Source organism: Equus caballus, chromosome 15, assembly GCF_041296265.1.
Source record: "Equus caballus isolate H_3958 breed thoroughbred chromosome 15, TB-T2T, whole genome shotgun sequence".
Taxonomy (NCBI): domain Eukaryota; kingdom Metazoa; phylum Chordata; class Mammalia; order Perissodactyla; family Equidae; genus Equus; species Equus caballus.
Window position 1 is genome coordinate 57,573,592 of NC_091698.1, and position 26,409 is coordinate 57,600,000.

Sequence of the window (26,409 nt, forward strand, 5' to 3'; positions counted from 1 at the left end):
AGTATGAAATCTATGTTCATTTGCAGAAAACGAAAGCTACATGAGAAATGCAATCGTGGTTTGCCAGTTTTGAATAGCAAAATCTGTTCTTTGCCAAAATTTCTTGTTTCTAATTAGGATCGTAAGTAATATTTCTCTCTCTCTCTGTCTCTCTCTCTCTCACACAATGGCATCTGTGGGTCTCTTTTGATAATGAATACGCCAAGGGGACCCAGAGTTAAGTCTAGGCTTCAGAACTAGGAACATTTCCATCAAAGATGGTTTGTTAGTAATAAAGTAAGGAGGGAAAAAAGCTATTTGCTTCTTTTGTGGCTCTGACCCTCCCTTGGTCCTGCCTGGCCTGCCTGAGCATCAGCAGAGTTCAGTGGTAATTAAAGCAACAGTGTTGTGAAAAAAGTGTGAATTACTTTTCCGGGAAGACTTGGATGTTGCTAGTGACTGACAAAGCACAGCGGGGGGCTCTGCTGGATGTTAAAGAGTGATGGTAGTCCCTGTGTTGGGAGGTGGCTTTTCAGCACAATACAAAATTGTGACTTTTCACAAGTTGATATCTCTGGAACCATTCGAGTTATCAGCTTAAAATTTAGATTTTTTTTTTCCTTTGGCAAGGTTGTCGAGCAAAACTATGTCACATTTCATGAAATGCGGTATGGTAGTTGAAATGATGGAGAGCTAAAGTATATTTTCTTTCTTTTCTTCCCCTGGATTTTTGACTCTATTATGGAATTATTTCAACCTTGAAGATTGTTGAAAATAGTGAGGAAAAAGCTATAAAGGATCATATGTTCAACCCTCTCTTGGCAAGTTATTTCAATGTCAACTATCTAGGCTTTCTGTTTCTGTCATTTTTTAAAGAAGAAAGAAGTGCAGGCCAGCACTCTGTTGACAATGCCAAGGAATGCCAACTCTGCACTCTCAACACTGGAGTATAAATATCTGCTTGGATGGTGAGCTCATTCCACCAGACCCAGCCAGGAAAAGTTCTGATCTTGCTCTTTATCGCTGCAAATCTTGTTAAGCCAACTCCCACACAGGTATGATATAATGTTGATTCTGCTCCTTATCCAGTGAGAAAAAAATGTCTTTAGCCAAATCCAATAAAACGCCTTCTGTAGATGTGAAGCAGGTGAATAAAACAGCTCAAGAGGCTATTAATCACTTTTCATTTTATAAACTAACAGACACTATTGATATCCTGAATCAGGTTCCTAGAGCACACGTGGAATTCTGTGTAACAGCGTCACCAATGGATCAGGGCAGCCTGCCTTGGTACAGGATAGGATAAAATGCAACTGAAACACAGTGGGAAATATGCATGTAATGTGAGCCTGTATTAGCGATATATTCTGATGTAAATAAGGAGTAGAATACTGGGTAATATACACATGCTCTTTATTTCACTTTCCTCCTTAAGTAAGTGGATTGAGATGATAAGAGAAAGTCCTGCTCTTGGTGTATTTTCAGTAACCCTGGCCACATTTGACAGCAGTGGGACACTTTGTGGATCAATGAAAGCAGAGCAGAAAGCATTATAGTATAGTGGATAACAGCAGAGACGCCGGAGTCTTCATGTCCTCACTTACTGACTGTGCAACCTCAATTTTCTCATGTCTAAAATGGGTGTAATAACCATTCCCACCTTACTTTGAAAATTAAGTGAGTTAAGATGTAAAAATTGTTTAGCAAAATGCCTTAGGCAGCACATATAGGAGGGAATTGATAAAAACTGTTACTCTCATCCTCATCATCACCATCACCAAACTCAGCGCTATTAGGAAGCAAGGGAAATCTGGGAATTTCCTTTGCTTTTAGATATACTGATTTTGTTTGATTTGCCAGGCAGTGGGGTAATATTCTTAAAGTAGCGCAAGGTTACAAAATGGCATTTAGGGGAGGAGACTGTGACATGCCAGACAATAGACTGTTTAAATAGACAACAATGATATAAACAGAATAAATGGGGTGCTCCAAATGACATTCTTTCACCCCACTAGTGCAAAGTTTAATTAGTATGTAAATAGCATGCTCATTTACAATTGACATAATGCCACCTCTTTCCATGCCAAGCTGTCAGGGCCTATGAAACTGCAAAATTCTTGACACGAAGCATTTGTAGTAAACTGATCCTTCCAAAAGTTACTTAACTAAAGCCGAAAAGGCAGGAAGGTGATAATTGCTTTTTTGTTGTTGTTTAAAGCCACTCCTCTATTCTTTCTTTCAGAGAAAAGGGTCCAAACTGCTTTTGGGAAGAGAGTCACCACATTACATTGGGCTGAGGGTAAATTCTGTAAAAGAAAAAAACAAATGAACCACCAACCCCAGAGTGATGAAAAGCAAAACGAGTAAGGAAAAAATACCCTCAATTGACACAGCTATTTTCATCACATCAAATCAGCCATCTGTTCTTGACATAGTTTATTATCATTAGGAAGATTTTCTCAATTCAGACATGGTGATGAGGAAAGATGAAGAATTAACCAGATAAATAGCCAATTTGGAAAATTCAGGCTGGGACCCTTTTCCTCAATTTCCATTCCCTCTTTTCTCCCTGCTCCATCATCATACTCCAATTATTCCAAGAAAAGCTTCAATGACATGATTAGACATGTTTATGGTGTTGTTTTTCTCCTACTTGCATAGGCATAACAAACTAAACACACTGGGTATCAAATGACACGAAGGTGATGGACATTGTACAAAAAAATAATAATTTTCCATTGTTAAAAATGACTGTGTAAACTTAGAATGACAGGTGGCTACAGTTAAGGGTGACGGAATTAAATACTCTGAATTGAAGTATAAAAAAAATGTGAGTATAAAAAAAAATTAAGTATAAAACAATGTTTTCCTCCTGGAATTTATTTATTAGAAATCCATCAATTTACCTTGGGATGAGAGTGTTTAGAGAAGAAAATGTTCTTTGAAATCATAATAGAGTAATTCCAACAGCACTGTGTGGGAAAATCTGGAGGGACTAAGTAAATGTTGGAAATTAACAATAAAAAGAAAATATTTGTCATATGTTTAATATTGACTTCATAAAGTGAATTTGAAAGTTCACAAAAGTGAAGCTCATAAATATAGGGAAAAAATAGCTCAAGAAAATGCTTGACAAATATCAACACAATCACTTTAAAAAACTTAGTCAAGCTGGTTATTTTATCGGCATAATGTCAAAAAAAACCGGGTTTGACTGTTTCTCCCTCTAACCGTTCACAAAATCATTATGTTAGATTTTTAAGAATCTAATCCACATATTTTGGACTACAATTAAAGTCATATCTTTTTGTCTAAAGATTTAAAAATGTTAAGGGCGGTAACTATTGAAGTTAAACCATGCCTTCCATCCTAACACCCAGCTTATTTTGTGTGGATATAGCCTTTCTTCGATAACATCCCTGTGATCTTTTTCTCTTATCGTTTATACCTCAATATCTGACTTGTTACTAACTGCCAGAAAGAAAGTTATAACTCCTCATTCTTCTAATCTACCAGAGTCATCATTGTTGCTAGGCTTTTCTTCGTTGGCATACTCTTTCCTTGATTTTGTCTATGTCATAGAATCTTGATGGTTCTCATAACTCTTAGATTGTTCTTGGTTCTCTTTGTTGCTCCAACAAAGCTACGTAATCACCCCAACACAGAATTCATCAACACAACAAAATGTCTGTCAGGAACCTACTCTAACCACATGCTGTGCTGAGGCTACAGTAGTGAGCCAAGCAGACATGGTTGTTGCCATCATGGAGCTAAAGTTTCTAGACAGGAGGTCAGCAAGCTAAAGTCCTTGGGCCAAATCTAGCCAGTCACCAGTTTTCGTCATAGATTTTTAATGGCACAAACCATGCCAACTCATTTGCATATTGTCTCTGGCTGCTTTTGTCCTACAATGGCATAGTTAAATAGTTGCAACAGAGACCTTTGGCCCACAAAGCTTAAAATGTTTACTCTCCGGCCCTTTATAGAAAAAGTTATCTGACCCTGGTAGACTCTAGATCCATCTTTAAATGTTCCAGCTGTGCATTCTTTGTCCTAGAGTGCATTTTTGGTCTCTTATGGCTTCAATTACTGCTTCTACAGAAATGACTCCATAACCTCTATCCACAGTCATGACCTCTCTTTCGAACTTCAATCACATATTTCTAACTGCCTCCTTAGCATCCCCACCCACCCAGCCAGCAAATAAACCACCATTATTTTAAGATAGCTCAGATGGACTTCCTCTTTGCCCCAAAGCCAACTGTTTACTATCATCAATCTCCCAATCACTAGCACTTGAAAATTTGGAGTCTCTCTTTCCTAGAACATCCAAGAAGCAAAAAGTAAGAAAAAACAAACTTACATATCTTTATATCTGTCAACTAATTTTTGTGTCCACCACCAAGCCTAAGACCCCAAAACCTCTTGCTTGAATAATGTAATCACCAGTCTCCCTGTAGTCATTCTCTTATGTCTCCAGTGATCTGCCAGTCAGGTTCCTTTAATATATCACTTTGTATACACCAGTTATCACAATACTCAGTAGCCCCCCATTTCAAGAGCAGGGGTTGTCAACCTGTGGCTGAGATTCTCCCATGTTGGGATGCTGCAAAATGACTTCAAGAGCTCAAAAAATCCCATTAAACACACTAAAAATAGTCTGAAGCTGAGTATCCCAAGTTGATGCATCATTGTCTCTATTTTTCAAATGTACAAAGATGTTTGTCTGATAACTAAAATATGAATTTGCTTACTAAAGCTATCAATTTCATCTTAACTTTTTCTCATTCTCCATTTTCCCAAGCAATTGATTCTAAATGTGCAACAACCTTTTTTCTGTATGTTGTAAGAAAAGGGTACTCACTGGCCATTAAACGCCTCCTCTATCCTCAGGGAAGCTCTCTTATGGATTCACAGTGGAACTATGGGAGCCTAAGACTTCAGCTTTCAAAGAGGAAAGTGAAAAAGTTAAAAATCTCTAAATGCTGGGCTGGCCCAGTGGCATAGTGGTCAAACTCGCATGCTCCACTTCAGTAGCCCAGGGTTTACAGGTTTGGATCCTGGGCATGGACCTACGTACTGCTTATAAAGCCATGCTGTGGTGGCGTCTCTCATAGAAAACAGGAAAACTGGCACAAATGTTAGCTCAGTGACAATCTTCCTCAAGGAAAAAAATGGAAGATTGGCAATGGATGTTAGCTTAGGGCCAATCTTCCTTACCAAAAGAAAAAAAACATCTAAATGCAACTCTCTCCTTTCCTCTCCTTCTCTCTTTCCTTGCATAAAAACTATAGACTTGGAGGACTTTATGGGATACAGACAGGTCTTCGTAAAAGAGAAGGCTGCTCAGGCCTAACTTGGTTCTAGACTTCAAGGGAAAGGAATGCAAGTGTACTGGATGTTTCTATACTCTCTGGCTCTACTGATCAGAGAGGGTGAGCAGAGCAGAATTCTGGACAGAAGCTCTTATAAATGATGTGCACTTGGCAGGTTTGTTCCCTCAGTAATATTTCTTAGAAACCTAAGAAAGGTGGTGGAAAAGTCGACCGGAGTATGGATACAACACAGGGGCAGGAAACCACTAAGAACAAAGTCTACATTCTTAGCCTCACAATATCGGTTGTTTTCGGCTTAGCCCTTGTGCCTGGTCCCAGTTTTAGCTCCCACATCTCCCTATGGACCATCTGCTAAGTGGTGGTGGTTCTCCTCCCCGCCTAGAATATTATGTCACTGTATCTCTGGCACCCGGTGCAGTGCTACCACCCAACAAACTGAGAGAAGGACAAAATCATGTTGCCAATATCCACCAGCTGCAGAGTAATCCTAAAGCTCTCCTTTTTGTTCATGCCACGGTGAAAAGTCAGGCTGATTTATGGAAACTATACCTCAGCAACTTCTTTGACATCACAGAACTTAGAGGGAGATAGACTGGTAAAGTAGGGTAAGATTTGGAGACAGAATTGTCCTCTATTAGCTGTGCAATTTTGAGCTAGTTAATTTCTCATGAATTCAGTCTTCTCTTTGGTAAATTGGAATAACTATTGCTACTTCATTTCAGTTATAATGACTAAAGGTGATGACGTATGTAAGAGTCCACCACGATACTTGATACACAGTTGGTACCCAACAAGTGTTCCTAGAAAAGGGTGGGAGAGAGGGGAATTTGGGACTAAAACAAGGCCCATTATACATATTCCACCTGGTTTAGTGTAGTTTTGAATTATGTTTAGCCTGGGATTATATTGCAAGGATATCCATAGTGGGGCAGGTTGCTCTGACCCAGTCAAAGAGAATTCTTGGATGGGAGAGTGATTAATCACAAGTGAATTAACATTTATTGAGCTCCTATGGCACATCAGCCAGTTTAGCAGGCCTTTTATGTATGTTTTATTTCACTTTCACAACCACTCTCTGATATAGATAGTATTATTTCTCATGTTTATGACCTCAAGAAAATTATGGCCAGAAGAGCTTTAGTAAATTGTTTGTATCCATACAGATCTTAAACAGCAGAGGGAGGACTTGCAGCCAGGTCTAGGTGATTCTAGGGCGTTTCTACTCTTTCTAAATCACCAAGCTCTCTCTCCTAAAGATTTTGCATGCCATAACTTGCCAATTTTCATGAAGACCACTGGCCAACTTCCTTATATACCATTATCCCTTTCTACATCCCAATAAATTATTTCATTTCATTCATAGACAAGTTAGCAAATGTTTACAAAACTCGTCTATATGTTTGAAATGATAATTCTTGAAATGTCTGAAAAAACCAGGATCACCCTGAGAATAAGAGTAACGACTCCCTGTTGAGACATTTCACTAGTCACGTGACCACCTAGAGCTAATACAACTCGGCCCATGAAGGGAGCCAGGACTGCCTGTGGCTGGCTTCGTGCCTTTGGCCTGGTTTTTTGAGTCTGTCTGGAAGATAACTTTGATTGCTGGAAAGTCGAGTTCCCTCTCCTTACTTGCTACAGCAGGGAGCTGGTAAAAACTGTTTAAGCCAGAATTTGCAGGGTGCAGCTCTCAAAAACTGGCTCATACATAACTACGTAAATAGTAAGTAAAATAAGGATAAAATGATGACATTCTTCAAGAAACAGCTTTAGGTCCTTGAAAATGATTATTTCTGTTTGCCTGCAACTGTAAAAATGAGTTTCAGGTAATAGCTTTTCTTTTATATGGTAAATGATAAATGACCATTTAAACATTGACTCATCCACCACCAAGATAGAAAAAAACATAAAAACTCACTGTGCTAAAAGGGAATTTGAAGACTGAAGTCACCTGATTTTTCAACCTGGTGATTACACCATGGGGACATTCATTTGTCTTTACTTCAACTCTGGAATTGCATAAAATATATTTTGCCAGCCAAGAAAACCAAGCCTTTAGCTCCTACACATTATATTTTTTCCTCACCCTGGATATACGTTTTTCATCCAAGTTAGTATATCCTCTTAGACTTTGAAAACTGTGACGTCCAGTCAAACCACTCATTAGAGCACCCAAGAAAAGTGGGAATAACCTTCTTTGAAGACTTATTTTGCCAAAAAGAACATACAAAAATTTTATTGACTTGTAAGGGTCAGGCCTGTCATAGCCTGGGCTGAGAAATCACAGTCCATACAGAGACCAAATCAGAAGAAACAAAGCAAAGGAAAAAGAGATACAGGTTCACTGAGGGAAAATATGTCTGTAAGCACTTATTATTATTACTTTTTACTCTTTTCAAAAGTAAATATCTTTACAAAAATAAATATCCGTGTTCGGTTTCCACTTAACCTCAACAACACTGGCAACTTAATGCCTTAGAGTTGGAATGTCTAAAAGAGAGAAAAGGAAACAGAGTGGAAATGCGGTAAGGAGAGAAAGCAAATAATTTTTCTGGCATCAAGGGAAAAGGAGAATCTGACTTCAAAGTTTTCAACATGTACTTGTTTGGCAGATCATAAAATTCTCAAAATTCAACTAATTCAGTGTCTTCCTTTCTCAGGTGCAAGTGCCATGGGATAAACATTTTGGCTTCTGATAAGTGCTACTATCCTCCCCCATACCCTTACCAGAGCAGGACAAATTCCTTGACAAATCCCATATTTTCCCCCATTAGTCTATGTTTCTTTTCTTTTCTTTTTGGTGAGGAAGATTGGCCCTGAGCTAACATCTGTGCCAATCTTCCCCTATTTTGTATGTGGGATGTCTCCACAGCATGGCTTGATAAGCGCTGTGTAGGTCTGCACCCAGCATCCAAATCTGTGAACCCCAGGCTGCTGAAGTGGAGTGTGTGAACTAACCACCACGCCACCGGGCCGGCCCCAGTCTATGGTTTTTAAATGGATTTCCAAAGTGCGAAGTAAGTGGTATTGGGAAATTAATGCCACCTTTTGCTTTTACTCCCTGTTGATTCCATTTCTTAAATAAGAATGTAAATATATTCCTCTATCTGGGTGTTAAAAGATGGTGGAGCTAACCTCCGACACCATCCCCAAACCAAAACTACTTATCTTCCCTTTTAGATACATCCTGAACTTTACTTGAGCAACTTTTTTATGTATCTATTTGAAAATAAAAAGACTGAAATACATATTAGTTTCCCATTGCTCCTGTAACAAACTACCACGAGCTCCGGGGCTTAAAGCAACGCAACTTTTTTACCTGACAGTTCTACAGAAGTCTCCGGAGGCAAAAATCAAGATGTCAGCCTCCCTCCTGGAGGCTCCAGAGAAGAATCTGTTTCCTTGTCTTTTCCAGATTCTAGAGGCTGCCCACCTTCTTTGGCTTGAGGCCCCCTTTCTCCATCTTTAAAGCCAGCACAGACTAGTTGAGACCTTCTCAGATGGCAGCACTCTGCCTTGCTGCCTCCCTCTTCCATTCTTAAGGACGTTTGTGATTACACTGGGCCTGACAATGATAAGCTCTCTAATTTAAAGTCAACTGATTGGCAGCAACCTTAATTCTATCTGCAGCCTTAATTCCCCCTTGCCATATATCATATCATATTGACAGGTTCTGGTGATAATAAGGATGAGAACATCTTTGGGAGTCCATTATTCTGCTTGCAAAAAATATATATATGTATATATATTTTTTTTATCATATATATATGATAGAAATACTGAACTCTAAAGGACTTTTTTATTTTGTGTTACTTTAAAAAATATGTACTTCTAAATTTAAAAATAAAAATAAAATGCTATGAAAATACTAGATATTTGAAGTTATGTTTTTAGAACAACATGCTTCAAGTTTAGAAAGGTTTGATTTTGTTTTAGAAATATACAAAAAAAATTTTCCACTTTTCCTTTTGTCTACCCCCTGGTGTTTTCTTCTTACAATATTATTTTTGTATCATCAAGTTATACAATATTTAAACTCAGTCCTCAAAACTAAATTTCCACAATTAGTTACCCCAGGCTTATATTTAAATAGAGTCAATAGTCACTATCAATCATTTCTGCGTTCTTGAGTTATTTATTTTGATTCTTTTCTTTGTTGCCTGGTGTTCATCTTCATATATTTCTTTATTTCAAGATGGGCTCACCGATGTACTTCTGAGTCCTTCTGTGCTAAAGCAGATCTGGTTTTGGTTTTTATACCAGGATGATGAGCATCTTGGGTCACATTCTCTTACAGTAGAACTTTGTAGACACTTTTCTACAGTGTTCAGGAACTGAATATTGTTTGGAGAAGTCTGAGGCTAGCATGATTTTTCTATGTGATGGTTTACTTGCTTTTTCTGCCTGAATAACCAAAAAAACTCTTTTTAAAAAATTTGCTTGAAGTTTCATATTTTAATCAGGCTAAATTTTTATCAGTTTTTTTTTTCCTGAAACATAATATCTTTAAATGTACTTAATCAGTCTTTCCACTAATTTCAGGGAAATTGTCTACCTTTACATTGTGGAATTATGTGTTCCTTTTGCAGCTTTCCTCTTCTAGGGTGCTCATTATAAATTCCAGTCAGTCATCTTCATCTTCGCTCCTCTTAGCATCTTATTTCTAATTGCTTTTATTTTTTGTCTCTTTTCTCTAAACTTATTGTGAATATCTTAAGACTTCTCTATGTCAGGAATTGTACTACAACTATGTATACAGGTCCACAAGATGGGTTCCTGGAAATGGGGAGGATGAATTAAGGTGACCCACGTAAGAGAGTTAAAGCGTAGTACCTTTGAAGTTGTATTCTCACATCAAAATTGACCATCTTACCTATGTTTAGCTTTTAATAGTTTACAGAACAAATTCATGTATATCATCTCATTTAACCTTCCCACAATTCTAAGAAGTAGGCAGGGAAATATTATTCCCACTTTTCAGATGTATGTAAACAACTGACTAAATCATTCTCCTATAATGAGAATATTAGATAATATTAATATAAAAAAGGTGCTTAGCTGACTCAATCTTTTTCTTCCTTGCCCATCTCCACTATAAAGAAAAATGTTCACTTTCCCAGCCATCCCTGCAGTGAAGGGTGGCCACGTGACACATTTTAGACTGATAATATGAAAGAAATTCTGCTGCAGGGGTTGATTTGAGGAAAGCTTTTGCTTTTCTGATAGAGCAATGGATGGTGCTGGCATCTCAGTCTCTCCCATTCTTTCTTATCTTGACAATGCCAAGAGAGGGGCTGGTCATTGTGAACTCATGAGGAAAATGCCGGGAACAATTCAGTTGATATCATCCCCAACATGGTTGAGTCACGGAACCCAAGTCATCAGCTGCTTGCCTATTTCTAAACCCCTTGTTACATAAGAAAAATAAGCCTCTCTTTGTCTACCCATATTAGTAATATTTTATATTACTTGTGGCCAAAGCATTCCTAATACTATCATCTGATAATGATGTAAATGCAAGAAGATGATTTAAGCTCAATATCATCCATAAATTTATCTTAAATTTAAATAATAAAGAGTTTAAATTTTATAACCTCTTTTTGTTTTTTTTCCTGATAATTAACAAGATTAAGTCGGTTCCCATAAGGAACTAGGACCTCACCTGGGAAGAAAAATTTTAGCATTTTTAACTCATTGGGCAAATAGTCAAAATAAATTGTTCCAAAAAACAAAATTAATTCATGCCAGTTGAATAGAAAATACTATTAGTTTAATGCATCGTGTTTCCAAGTAAATCAGAAGAATAAGAATGACTAAAAATTTCTTTGTGTAAGAATCTAAATATTTTCCCTGATTTGCCAGACTGTGTTAGACACTGAATGATTATTTTTATTTACATAGTATAAGCAATTCACTTTCTCATACATCTTAAAAGTCTACCTACGGAAGAGATAAGAATTATGTTGGTTTATATTAAAATTGATATAATTTTATGAATCATTTTCATTGACTGATGATTAATAAACTATTCCCCTTCTGGAAAACCTCATTATTTTTTGAAGCCTTTACTACTCTCCAAAAATAATCCCAACTTAATAAGTATCCTACCAAGTTGCGCCAATTTACAAGTTATGAGTGATCTGGGCAAATTTTTTAATTGGTTTTGAATTGTGCAGTTTGTCTCAGAACTACATAAACATTAAATAATACAGAGACTAAATGAAATCTTATAATGCAGCACGCCAAAGTTGTTTAGGCAAGTTTTTTCTTCCTTTTGGATAATCAGATAATTATACATCAGTAGTCATTATTACTTCAAACAAATTATGTTCTGTTGAAGCAGGAAAGAGGTTTCCTGGCACTATTTTGAGTTCAACTAATCTTATTGACAATAGGTGTCTGTCGGCAAAACCTGTTTATTGGTGTCATGGTTTGGTTACACTGCATGTGAGGTTGCTCCTATGTAGTAAGCCCCTCTTGATTATATCATTTTTTTAAATAAATATTTATATCTAGTATTTTGAAAAATCACAGGTTCAGTAAACTTGGCAAATGTGTGTATATTTTGAGTACTGAATGTTTTGTCTTTATTCATTGTAGAGTATCTGCAATAATACACTACTTCATAAGACAGCACTAGTGAAGAAAAAACGGTGAGGAGTTGTTCACTGTGCATTTAGGTACTTAAACAGAGGAGTCACTCTGCTCCTGACATTCTTGCTTGACTAATTCACTGGAGTCAAATGGCGTAGAGTGCTGTGTCGTGACAATCAAGAGCATTAACATCGTTTGTGCAGTGGAAACGCTTGTGTTTGGAGGAGGAGGCATTCTTTGGCTCTGTCTACACAGATTAAGTAAAATGGAAAACTAAGGCATTTATCCAACTAATTCTGGAAAAAAGAAAAAAATGGGGTCAATTATTCAAGTAGTTATAGATGGTAATGGAGTTCAGTGGATAAGTACTCCACTCTGTCTTCCCATTTTCTACAGCTGGAATTGTTGTTGTGTTTCTGTAGAATGAGGGGCACACTAAGAATACCTTCACAGAGTACCACTTAAAGGATTGTCAAAGATAAGGGACAGCAAATTCTTGTATCTCTCATTGCTTAAAGGACTTAGCATGTCTAGGTAGGATGATGACAAGCTACTTCTACATAACAGAGTGTATACCTAAAAGATCAGCATCCTTTGGCCCCTTAACTTTTTAAGAACAATACTCTAGATTTATCAGCTAATTATTGTGACTTTGGTGTGCCGACTTATTAGACAATGGTATTTTGGGGGGCGAAGTGGGGAGGAAGATTATCCCTGAGCTAATATCTGTTGCCAGTCTTCCTCTATTTTATATGTGGGTTGCCACCACAGCATGGCTGACGAGTGGTGTAGGTCCATGCCCAGGATCTGAAACTGCAAACCCGGGCCACTGAAGCAGAGCATGACGAACTTAACCACTAGGCCATGGGGCTGGCCCAACGATGGTATTTTTGATTGTAATAAAACCAGATACACACTATTCAAACCACAGGGACAACTGATTATGCTCATTTTTTTTTTAGTGTTAGGAAGTTCATAGGCTTAAAATACTACAATAATTATATACCTCCAAAAGTAAAACACAATTACGCTACCAGGAAAAAAAGGGCAGGTAAAATATAACAAATTTAAAGAAAACTTCATAAGGGAATTATAAACTAATGTTAATCATTCAATAAACATTTATTGGAGAATTTTGGGTCAAAATTTTTCTTTTATACTATCTTCTAAATTTTGTAAAGCATGCTTATTGGATAACTGCTTTTAGTTCCAGAATCAGTTATTAAAGTCTGTCCTTTCTCTTCTAATTTCAATGTCAACTCTGTTATAAATGAAGTTTGCTTACAAATGTGGGCCTTGTTTGTGTGGATTTTTTATGTATGTACATTTTTTCTTCTGTTTCATTAACCCATTTCTTTATCCCTGTGGCAATACCACCTACTTTAATTTCTACAGCTGTATAATAATTTTTGATGTCTGAAAAGGAAAGCCCCCTCACTTTGTTTTACCTCTTCAGAAGTATCTGTCATTTTAGAATTAGCTTACAAGTTAAAAATATGTATCACAGGAATTTTAAATAGAAAAATATTGACTTGTTCCAGGTATCTATTGTTTTGTTATAAATCACCCTAAACTTAATGACATAAAAGAATTCTCATTTTGTTTTTCATATATCACAGTTCTGGGGTTTAGCTGGGATCAGCTAGGCAGTTTTTTTCTTGGGATTTCTCATGTAGTTCCTGTCTGATGACGGTGGAGGCACCTGCACATACGTCTTAAGGCCACTTGTTCACATGTCTGGAGGTTGAAGCTGAATATCAGCTGGGACCTCAACTAGGGATGTTGGCCAGAACTACTCCATATGTCCTTTCTATGTGTTTCTCTACTTCCTTGTGGCATGGTAACTAGATTCCTAGAATAAGCAAGAGCCCAAGGAGGACCAGGCAGAAGTCACATCAACATTTATGACCTAGCTTCTGGATCACATATTGTCATTTCTGCCATAGCTCATCAAGTTCAAGGGGGATGAACATAGAACCCCCATCCTACTTCTCTATGGTAGAAATGTCAACCACACACTGTAAAAAGAATGTATGAGAAAGGAAATCTTGCTGTGGTCATACTATAAAACACAATCTGCCACAACTCTGTAGATCAATTTAGAAAAAAATTAACCCCTTTACACTACTGAATCTTCCTATCTATGAACATGGTAAGACTCTCTGTTTATTTAGATTTTCTTATTATATTTCAATAAAGTTTTGTTTTTCCACAAATAGGGTACGTATATTTTGTTAGAATTATTACTAGGCACCTTGTACTTTTTATGTCATTGAAAGATTATCTTCTTTAAAATATGTTTTTTAACATTAGCTATTGGTATGTAGTAATATTGCTCACTTTTATATGTTGATTTTGTATTTAACAAACCTACTTTACTATCTAATAAATTCTAAGTTATATCTATATTGTATTGAATTTTCTACATAGTCAATCTTATCATCTCTGATTAATCATAGTTCTTTTTTCCAACCCATTTTACTTAACACATACTTATATAGTGCTTACTATGTCCCAAGCACTCTTTTTAAGCACTTTTAAATAATAACTAATTTAACTTTCTTTACCTCCAATGAGGTAGGTATTATTATCCTCATTGAACAGATTAGAAATGAAGCACATAGAGAATAAAATACTTAGCTAAGTTAGGTTATTAAGCTTATGCATTACTTAGTTCATAAGCAATAGAGAAATTATTTAAACCTGGGCAGTCTGATCAAGTGCACACTCTTAAAGTTTACATCATGTAGCCTCTCTTATACTTTTTCTTCCTTTGCTGCACTGGCTAAGATCTGTAATACAATGTCAAACAGACATATCAGACACCCTTTTGTTTTTTATGATCTGCAAGCCAATGCTCTCATCATTCCACTGGTAAGTACTATGTTTTGTAGGTTACTGTTTATCAGTTTAATATAATTCCCTTCTATTTCTACTTTGCTAACTTCTTTCCCTTTTTTTCCTTCTCTTTTCTTTCATTCTTCAAAAAATTATGAATGGGTGTTTAATTTATTGAAGGATTTTACTATATCTATTAAGATAATCATGCTATTTTTTTTCCATTTAGCTCTTTCTTTGGTAAACTGCATTATGTGATTTTTCTAATGTTTAATCAATCTTACCTCTGGGAAGAATTCCATTTTATAACGCACTGCTAGAGTTCAGTGTTTTAATATTTTGTTGAGGAATTTTTAATTTTAGTTCAAAAATGAAATTGACAATTTTTTTTGGTCTCATATCATATTTAAGGTTGACTAGAAAAGAATTGAAAAGTATTAACATCTTTCAAGTTATCTTTTAAAAAATTCCATTTGAATTTCATAGTAATAAGACATCATAGTCTGTATGACACCACTTTTTTAACATACATTAATGTTTTGATATTTTATGGCAAACATTGAATTTTCACAAATATTCTATGTGTACTTGAAAATAATAGATGCCAATTTTGCAAAACCTACTGAAGCAGTGGATTCAAACAATGGTCATCATGGACAACACCATTAGGAGGAAGGTTGATGGAGAATATATAGTGGAGAGATCAGGCAACCACCACACGAACCAACTGATCTTTGCATTACTAATACAAGGACAACCAAATTTGGTGCTACCTGGTTGTGATGCCATAATATTAAGTACTTGCTGTCTCCCTACTCCCAAATTGAAATGGAATCTACTCAAGCTTTTAGAGTTAACTTCCATTTATAGGGAATACAACGTATTGAGGAACAAGTTTATTAATACCACAATGAAGCAATCAGATAAATCTAGAAGGTGACACCTTGTTTAGAATGATCCAGTTTCTTCAATCATTCAATGGCCTGAAAAAAATCAGGGGGAGATAAAGGAGAAGAATAACTGTTTGGATCTTAGTTCCAATAAACCAATTATAAAACACATTTTTAGACAATCAGAATCTTTTTAATATAATATAGTCTGGATTTTTTTTTTATTTAATTTTTCCTCTTTCTCCCCAAAGCCCCCTGGTACATAGTTGTGTATTTTTAGTTGTGGATCCTTCTAGTTGTGGCATGTGGGATGCCGCCTCAGCACGGCTTGATGAGAGGCGCCACCATGTTTGCGTCCAGGATCCAAGCCAGCGAAATCTAGGGCCCCCGAAGCAGAGTGCTCGAACTTAACCACTCGGCCACTGGGAGGGCCCTTAGCCTGGATTTTTTATATCAATCAATTATTGATAATTTTATTAAGCGTAATTATGGTTATGGTTATGTACAAACAAGTTCATGTTTTTTAGAGATTCTTGCAGAACTATGTGGAGATTATATAATACACATCTGAGATTTGATTTAAATTTTGAAGAACAAAAGCAAAGAAGAATGTGAAATATGTTCTGTATATGTCCATTATATAAAGTTTGTCTCTTTCAAATCCATATACTGACTTATTTTTTGCAACTAATGATTAGGATAGTTAAAGTGTTCCAATACGACAAATTCATTTATACTTGTTTTTGTCTTAATTTTTGCTTTACATATTTTTGAAGGTAAAATTTTGCTTTAGGTATTTTAGGTGACTAAAATTTTATATTTCCAACTGCACTGGATGATTCACCATTACCCAGTTACCTCTTTTAATCTCAGTAATCCTTTTAGCTTAAGTCGGCTTTCTCTGATACTAATCAAACTGCACTAGCTTTTTCTGGATAGTCTTTGGTGGGATACCATTTCCCATCTTTGTGCATTCAATCCTTTTGCATTTTTATAGGCTATATATGTCTATTTGTCTTTCACTGGATCATTTAGTCCTTTTAGATTTATTATAATTACTGATAATATTTAAGTTTATTTCTATTCTGAGCTAAGATTTTGTCCCACCTTTCTATGTTTGCTTTACTATCTTTATTTTCTTCTTTTGATTGAACTGAACATGGTCTCTCATTATATTTTTTTTACTTCACCCTCTTTTTCATTTCTTTTAGTGATTACTCTGGGAATCTTAACATGTGTACTAACTTATCAAATTCTAAAGCTAATCATTGTCTTCACTCTCCTGAACAAATGTTAGACATTATAAGTCTGATCACTCCTTCCCTTTCTATGCACTATTGCTTTATGGATTTTTATTTTATCTTACTTTTCTTTTTTATAAACACAAAAGTGGTAAGTATTGTTTTATACAGTTAATGTTTGTGGAGACTTACTAACATAATAATTACTTTCTTTAATCATCCTTCTTCCTTGCATCTTAGACCTTTCTCATGGAAATGTCTTTATTTCACCCTCACTCTTGAAAAATATTTGTTGAATATAGAATTCTAGGCTCACAGTTATTTTCTCTCAGTGCACTGAAGGTATTCTATTGTCTCTGGCTTCTGTTGCTACTGATGAGAAATCAACTGTTAATTTAATCATTTTATTTACTTAGACAATTTGCCTTCCCCATCTGATTTTAAGATCAGCTCTTTGTCCTTGATGATATCCCAGTTTATCATTATATACTTAAATGTGGATTTTTAAACTTGTCCTAGTTGGGATTTTGTGAATTCAAGGATGGGTGTTTTTCATTGGTTCTGAAAAATTGTTAGCCACTTTATCTTCAAATGCTGCTTTTCTCCTCTCTTAATGAAACTACAGGTATATAAGCCTTAGACATTTTCACTCTATCCTCCATGTCTGTTAATAACTCAGTTGTGTTTTCTCTTTGTCCTGCTATACTACATTCCAGACGATTTCTTCAGATATATCTTCCAGCTTATTAACTCTCTTTTTATCTGTATCTAATCTGATTTCAGAGGTTAGTATTGAGTTTTTAACTTCAATTAATATATTTTTCTTTACTTGATCTCTTTGGTTACTGTTATATCTGCTTGGTCATTGTTTTTATAGACTACTCATTTTTACCCATATTTTAATTTGTTAAGTATGCTAAACCTACTGAGTCTCTATTCTTTTTTTGATATTTGCAATATGGGAAGGTTTGGAGTTGATTTTTTTGCTCGTGTTTTCTGCTGCTTTGTTGGTGTGTTTTATAATTTCTGAAATTGAGTTCATATTCTTTGAACTTTACTCACATTTGTTGAGGCTTGGATTGAAATAGTTTCTTTTAGATAGGACTTGCATTTGCTCTTCTAGGTACCTGGGGGAACTAGTGATCCAGCATGACTTTTATTAATGCATGGTTTGAATTTTATTTGACCATATCTAGGTGCTGTGGATTCCATATACAAACCCAGCCAGTAAAGGTTAGCTTGTGGTATGAATACTCAGAGAAGAGATTTTTCCCTTATTCAAGGTTCAAGATGAGCTATTTATCTTGGTGCTTCCTTGGAGAAAGGTGATATTTCTATTTACACTGAGTTTGGCTCTTTAGGGTCCAAGCTTTATGGAAAGCGTCATCTTTTAGATGCATTACCCTTTCCTTGCAATCACTGCCACCTGTGAAGATGTGAAAAGGAAATTCTAGTTCATCTAGGTTTGATTAGTGCCCTAAGGATACAAGTCATACTAAGTGTTCTACTTGCTTCTCTGGGTTCTTACTATCACTTAGTTTTTTACCTCTGAGAACTACTATTTTTTTGCCATATTATTGATATACCTAAAAATATGTATTTTCATATTTAAACCAGTATTTTTATTTGTTTCTGTGGGAGAGTTAATCTCTATCAAACTGCTAGAAACACAATCTCAAGAACTGCCACACCACCTCTGAGTGAATAAAATAAATAACTGGAAGAAATATCTTAAAAGTAGAGAATCAGGTACCTGGTTTTGTGCTTAGCCACATTACTCACAATTAGCTGCAATAGAGCTACAAATGGTTCCACTGGCCAAGCAAGTTAGTGTAAATACCATAACTTTCTCAGAAGGCTCACACAATATTTGACTGATACTGAATTAACCTAAGAGAAGACACTGCAATTTGCCAGGTAGATCTAAGAATACTAATCTGAATGGCAACAGTGGTGACTGTAACAATGAAGTGGTGTGGCTGACTGAGTGAGGAAAACAGGAGATTTGAGGTTGATGTGAAGTCAAATGTGGTGGATATGGTTCTGGATTGGCTGCCCACAGCGTGTATCTTCTAAACTCACCTCTGCTGTGAATGGTTTATGTGAAATTAGGCAAGTTTCCTCCCCTCTCTGGGCTTTATTTTACTTATCTATAAAGTGAAGATACTGATAACATGTGACACAAAATCTGTGATCTCTCAACCTTCAATCATCACTTTATATCTCCTCTAAGGCCACCATATTGCTTCTGGTAGTACACCCCCTGCTCCTAATATTTGAAGGGTCTTTACTTAGTGATTCTAAAATATTTCATAAGATAATGAAATTAAGATTCAGCTCAGATTTTACTGGAATAAAAGCAAAATGAAACCCAGATGACCCTGTACAAGTGTTATTGACGAAGGGTGGGTAGTCAAAAGAGATTTAAATTAAGATATATCATAAATCACATTCTTTATCACAAATTACTTTCCTGTCCTCAAGTTCTAGGTAATTTTTGCTATTGTTGTTGTTCTAGCATATTCTGTTACTTCATCATTAGCTATATCATGAAGCTAACAAAGTTCAAGGTTAGGGTCCCTGATTTGTACATGCCTGTTCCAAAGAACTTTTTCCTCTCATTTTAAATAGCATTAATAAATTAAATTAAATAACATTCCTCTCAATTAAATAAAATTCACTTTTGTACTTAATTTTTATTTGTAATTTTATGTATTTTTCATAAAGGGGTTCCCAAATTATACAAATTTCAGGGTCCACAAAACCTGAATCTGCTTCTTTTATCCCTTTATTTAATAAAGAATACATATTTCCTCCTCGTTTTCTTTGACTTTATCACTTTCTCCAAATTTCATTAAAGACAGACACAAACAAAAAGGAGACATTTGACTCATGTGTACTTGTAGAGGAGCATATTTCAACATGGCTCTGACTTGTTAAAACCAGAGGGCAATGTTATCATTATGCAAAATTCTTTGATGATTCATTGTCCTCCAAAGCTCCAACTTTCTCTCCTTTTTTAAGCCTTAGAAGAAATAACTGGTCACTATAGCGTCTGTAATGTTGCAAGATGTGATAGCACTAGTGAGGAAAAAGACGTAATATTTTAATTCATTTTCCAATTTTGAGTGAACAATCCCGCCACCACCACATAGTATGTTACAGTTTCCAAAGCATTTATGTACAGTTGAATTTGGAAGGGAAGATTTATTCAATCGCTTCATGTAGTTTGAAAACTATGATAACATGAGCAATTGTTAACTTCAAAATATTCTATTCTGTTTATATTGTTTTTACATTAAAATTATACTCTCACATATATACATATTGACTATGGCTGGCCATTTCTAGGAATTTGGGTATTTTTGTCAAAGAAAAGCAGCCTATTTTAAGATTTTATTTTACATATTTTATTTTTATTTTGAGGGGAATCCAAATATCTACACCATGAACTTAAATTCCTATAGCTGCCAGAACTGACAGAGAATTAGCAAGGCAGAGCCAAGTTCACGCAAGACTGTCTACGGCGCTCTTATAGCTAAAGACAAACCAAAATATTGACTACTTCTTCTCAAAACAGCATGTATAAGTTGTGGCTGAAATAAGCCTGATGTAAGAAAGAATACAGATGGCAGTATAATCATAGGCTGGGTCTACACGGTGCCAAACAACCCATTCAAAAGTGAAAAACTCAGTCGATCAGTTGGTGGTTTTGTCTACATGCCACCAAGCAACAGGCTTGACTGATTTCTTCACGAAATCGAACTGAGCTTTTGACTAGACTTGAGCAGATGTTTTATCACTATGTATAGTCAGTCTCAGTTGTCAAATCTATAACTCAAAGAAGTTCCTCCACGAATGATGAATTTCTTTCCTACATCAAAACAACCTGAACGTGTTAAACAAAGATCGTCTGCAGTTTTTAATTCATCTTAGAGCCTAGTTTATTGCATGTGCTTGGCATGGTTTAGAGTATGTCAGACAGGACGTAGGGTCTCCCCACTTACACACCTATCTGTAATATTTCGTTAACACATTTGGTATCTTTGCAACTCAAAGGTCCATTGAAAAGTAACTAAAATTCATTGTATTTTCTTTTCTTCTTGACTCAACAATTTCCCTGCAATATACTACCTATTTGCTATGAATATATCAAATTACTACCAAAATTTACAATGATTGCTTTTGACTTCTTTTCTAATTCTTAAAAAAATGCCTCTTTGCTAAAAGACAGATCACAAAATCTTTCAAATATTTCATGATTAAAAATGAAAACAATAAAAAAACTCACTTTTAAAATGAATTCTGTGTGAGCAGAGATCTCATGTCTTTGGTCTCTGTTGTGCCCCCGGCACCTAGTAGAATTTGAGCTTCAAGAAATATTTATTAAATGAGTGATTAGATGGATTGTAGTATACCATTTTTGTGGCCATTGACAACCTGTGGCCTGGTAAAAAAAGGAGTGGATGGAATAAGTACTTCAACTCACTCCTCTCCTGTCCTACAAATGTACTGCCCTTGCTTCTGTTGCCCAGACCCAAGTGCAAACCAGAATGCAAGGGAATCTGAGAGGAGAGCTGGGAGGAGAAGGGTAGGCAGTGGATCTAGAGTGAGGCAAATATAATATCCACTATCAGCACACTGCTGTCTTCCATGAAGTCACTGGGGATAAAGAGCTTGACATATATTATAGCCCTTCTTACAGTTTTCACACATATGCACGTGAAAATTACACATAGATGTATATATGCGTGTGTGTGTATTTATGTAGGTATATGATAGATAGAAACATGGATAGATGATTGATAGAAAGATGAAAATGCCCAAAACATGGAGTCATGATAGCAGATTTCTTCCAACATCCCTTGAAGATGTTGTGTCAAATAATCCTTAGGTTTCTCTCCAGCTATACTATTCTACAACATGGACTAATATGGATGCTTTGAAAGACAATATACCTTTAGAAAACTAAAACTTCTATTTAATTAGAAACAGAAAGCATACTTCTTGAGAAGCTGAAAAGTATAGAAAAGGGTAAATGAGAAGCACACAAGTTCATAAATGATGCTTCCAGGAATTGTTTTCTCAGCCTCCACAAGGCAGTTGTCAGGAAAGAGGATAGTTTTCTGAGTCCACCTCTAATCACTTCCCTTCTTTCTGACTTCTGTCCATCTTCCATCCACTATTTTTTATATGCTGTCAGTTCTCTTCTTTTCAAGCACAAAGAACAGGAAGGGGAATGAATGGGGGAAAAGCAAAGGACTCCACTCCGGGAAAGCATCTCTGGAAATGTTTACTGTATCAGCATTAATATCTTCCAAAGAAAACAGCTCTTGCCTGCCTTCTGAGACCACAGAAGCAACTGCCTTTATTCCAAGGTACCTGTGACATGCTCTAGGGTGCAATCTCTACGTGCTTAATGCATGTGTCCTTTGCAATGCTAACGGTGGGCTGATGGAGAAATTGTACTTTTATCTTTATAAATTTCTATATTCCATTATGTTTTCAGCCAAGCAATGGATGGAGACTGACTTAGCCCAAGGACCTCTTTCCCGGTTGTGAGGAATTTTTTTTACCTTCACTTTAAAACCAGAAAAAGAGAATCTTTCTAAACTTACTCAAAGGATGTGGAAACTGTTTCTTCAAAGGTCTGAATTTCCTAAGCTTGACTTTTCAGTAAAATCAACCAAAACAGGAGGAATTAAAAGGATTAGGGGAAAAAATCATAAAACATTTATTCTCAAGTTGGCTAAGAAACTCTGTTTAGTTAAACAGAAGCAAACTTCCCATAGCCATTCCCCACCACCCCCACCCGTAGCCCATTCCTTCTGGAAGCATGAATGTGTGCCCTGACTATTAAAGAAGATAGATGCAAACAAGCTTTCTGTAAGAGATATGTCCATCTTTTATACATTTTGTTGATATTATACACAAGTCAGGGCTACAAATACAGAGAAAACTCTTATGGCTCTCCTGAAACCACTCATCTGAATATCATGTTAAAAAAATACTGTAGGTCTAGAGGAAGAAACATTAGTTTCCATTAGAATTATCTTATTTATCTATTTATTCAAATTCACTTCATTTAAAAAAAATTAAAGTATTTAAAGCAGCGATCCCACAATATATCTTCTTTGCTCAATGTGGTAAGGACCAAATAAAGTGCTTTAATATCAAATAGGGGCAATCCTTTCTTTTAATTTTCCCAGGACTTTTGTCCCCCCAGAGTAAATTGTTAATAGATACAGAATGTTTCTATTGATTAATTCAGTATGCCAGCCATGATATGATTCACAGAAGGCAAAAGAAATGCCATTGCTTTCGTGACACAAGGACACATTATCGAGAACACTGTCTATGGCTCTCTCACAAGTGTTAGGCAATTTTTACAGAAGAAAGAAAAGCCTTTACACTCGAAGTGGAGCTAATGGATAACTTAAAAGAGCTGTAATTGACATATTCCGAACTCTTCTTCCTGTTAATGCTAGGCTAGATCTTATTTAGTAATCTTTTACTATTTGCGAAACTGGGTGAAGTTTTTGTTTCAACCAAAAAATGAACTCAGGTACAAATGATTTTAAGCTGGGACAAGAAAATCTCTTAGACTATATCACGTATCATGAATATTTTGGCCACCTTGATACACATAAACAAATGGAAAATTGAAGTAATTAGCCTTAAAAGTCAAAAAAATAAGAAGCAAAATGTCTTATCCATTCCAGGAATGTTGGTGGTTTGTTTGATTTTGTTGGTACATTTGTTTTGCATTTTATTGGACTCCTGTATGTGGATAATTGCCTTGATTCACCACTTTACATGCCTAGACAGACAATTAATGATTAAGCTTATATTAAGCACCTACTCTGTGTCAGATTTGGAATTGTATGAGTGAAGATTCTATTTAACTTCAAGATCTGCCAACACGCCAAACAACTAGACTTTAACAGAAAGAGAGCAAATCTAAAAAGATTTGATGGTCATGGCACTTACGGAGTTTTTTAAGAGTTAAAAATAAAAGTCTTATCTTGTGGCACAGTCACCCTTTTTCCAAACCCAAAGTGCACTAAAGACAGTGAGTAACTGGGTCAGGTTTGGCCCACCTGAAAACTTTGTGAACCATTTTGAAACTGGGAGCATGCTTCTCAATACCTGCTTTGTGGTTCTGTCTACTGATATTTGATGTGGACTCCTTGATGAACACCTTATCACAGTCACCTCATTGGGTAGCCAGAACCTGGCACAGAGAGCCACATGAGACTTCCTCATCTTCTGAGACCTTGGGAGACCTCGTTGGCTTCTTCCAAATTCTTAATTTCTCTCAGCATCAGAGTGGCGTGAGCATCAAAGGAAGAAACCCAGAAGATATGTAGATCATGACTGAGTGAGGAGAGACACACGCTTGGCCAAGGATATTATTCAACTGGCCTTTCTTCACGTAAGAGGAATTGTGACAAATCATAAAGGAACACCAATCTCTGGTCCCTAACAAAAGAAATAGCATCATCTAAACAGAATTAGCCTTTAAACCTCACAGTTCCTCCAACACTAGCCCATATTTTCCTCAATTTTCACTACTTTGGACACTGTCCATATCAAAGTACAATAAGAAGGTAATTCAAGGGAACTATCGGTTTAAAAGAAAAAAAAGCAAGGAAAAGAAAAAAAAAAAAAACAGGCCTGGAGAGGGGGCGCCCCTCAGCATCAGGTCACTGAGTGTATTCATTATTTGTTCCCATTACCATGTTATGTCTTAATTACTCTGGTTTGGCTTCCCACCCAGGGTCACTATGTCACAGCTGGTTTTCTGCCCATCCCTAATTAATAAAGCCTCATTTAGTATCCAAGTTTATTGTAATAAACCTCTGCTGAGGGATATAGCAGAAATAAAAAGACAAAAAACCAGAAATCATCAGAGTTGCTCTAACAGTAACCTCGCACCATAAAGGAGCTTGGTCAGGCCTTCTCAGGGAATGCTTTACCCTGGGAAGGACATCCATTCGATTTCACTGGGAATTTCTGGCATAACTGGTCAGTGGTCAGATTTTGCCCATAGAAAGAAAAGTGACAGAGGTACCTAAACACTCTACATCACTTGGGACTTTTTAAAATGGTTATTCATGCATGCTTCTAGCATTTAAGTTAATATTATTTTGCAAAACAAAAAGAAAAACTTAATGCTTTCAAATGGCAATATGAAAAAGTAACAGGCATCTATCAAACGGTCTTATTTTGTTTCTGTGGCACTGCTTATTTTAGTATTTTGACACACCAAATAAAGACAAATTATGTGAGTGCCTTTTCTAATGTGTTAAATATAATTCTGGCCAATAAAATTTTACAAATTAAAAACACCCCACCTTCAAAAATATCAGCACTATTATGTATGTCTCTGTCTCTCTCTCTGTCTCTGTCTCTCTCTCTCCCTCTCTTTCTCTCACACACATACACACACACTACCAATTCCATTTATTAGAATCCACACAGCTCTTGAACAGATAGCTCATCTGCATTTTATCAGGTGTCTCTATAATTAAAGCTTATTGTAAAGAGAGATATTATTGGTGTATTTTATTACTTGTCTATGAGAGGCTGAACAAAGTGAGAGGCATAAATGAATTCAGTTTTACAGTACTTTGTTTTAAACAAATGTCACTACCTACACACACATACCTAATTATCAGTTCTTACACATTCTGCCAAATATCAAACCTATAGTTCATAAGCCACACACACGACAGGCAGTAAATATATTCCCCCTAATTTAAAATTTTATTGCAAAATACCCTCTGCACTATGTTAACCTACACTAAATCACACTCTACACTCTCAGCTTTACTGGTGTTTACCTACTTCTGATTCAAAAAGGAAAACAGTACTAACTCCTATTTCTAGAGATCTACAGTAATAAAAATGAAAAAAAGAGAACGACTATATGTAAGGAAGGGATTCAAAACAATGGCACCAGAGGGTTCACTTCAACTGTAACAAGGAATAACAGATTAAGCCAAGTCACTCTGTTTTTTGGCGTGGTTTTCCAAAGGTTCTGTGTCTTCAAGGTCAGGGTTGCTCTGCATATTTTTGTACATTTCAAAGTCTCCCACGGCAGCCATGCAAAAATTAACATAAAGATGAAAGCTCTCGCAGATGAACTGGGCAGTTGGTTTGAATGCATGTAGGCGGTGGAGGCGCTATGTACAATCTTTCTATTCCAGTACACGTAAGTGAAGGCCAGCCCATCCTTTCACGATGGAGAAATTCACTTTGGGCAGGACAACTCCTAAGAGGAGAGGTCGCCACTGGGGCTTCCTATTCCCATCTACAGGCAACCGCTTTGCCAACAACTTAAAGAACAACTTCTCAGAGCTCAGCCTCCAACAGAGGCTCCATTCCACTTAACCCAGGATTCTTCACAGGTGCTTTGTTGTCTTCCAGCAGATTTCATTTATTATCATGGCAGACAATGGGATGTGGTGGAGATGGACGCGGCGGTCATGTTCCATTTGCCAGCATGAATTATCTCCTGATCCTGTC

General features: G+C 36.2%; 1 long non-coding RNA gene across 4 annotated transcripts in view; it reads right to left on the minus strand.

Moving 5' to 3' along the window:
- LOC111768098 (uncharacterized) overlaps nucleotides 1–26,409 on the minus strand; it is a 592,572-nt gene that overhangs the window by 54,270 nt on the left and 511,893 nt on the right. The gene's annotated exons all lie outside the window — the stretch shown is intronic.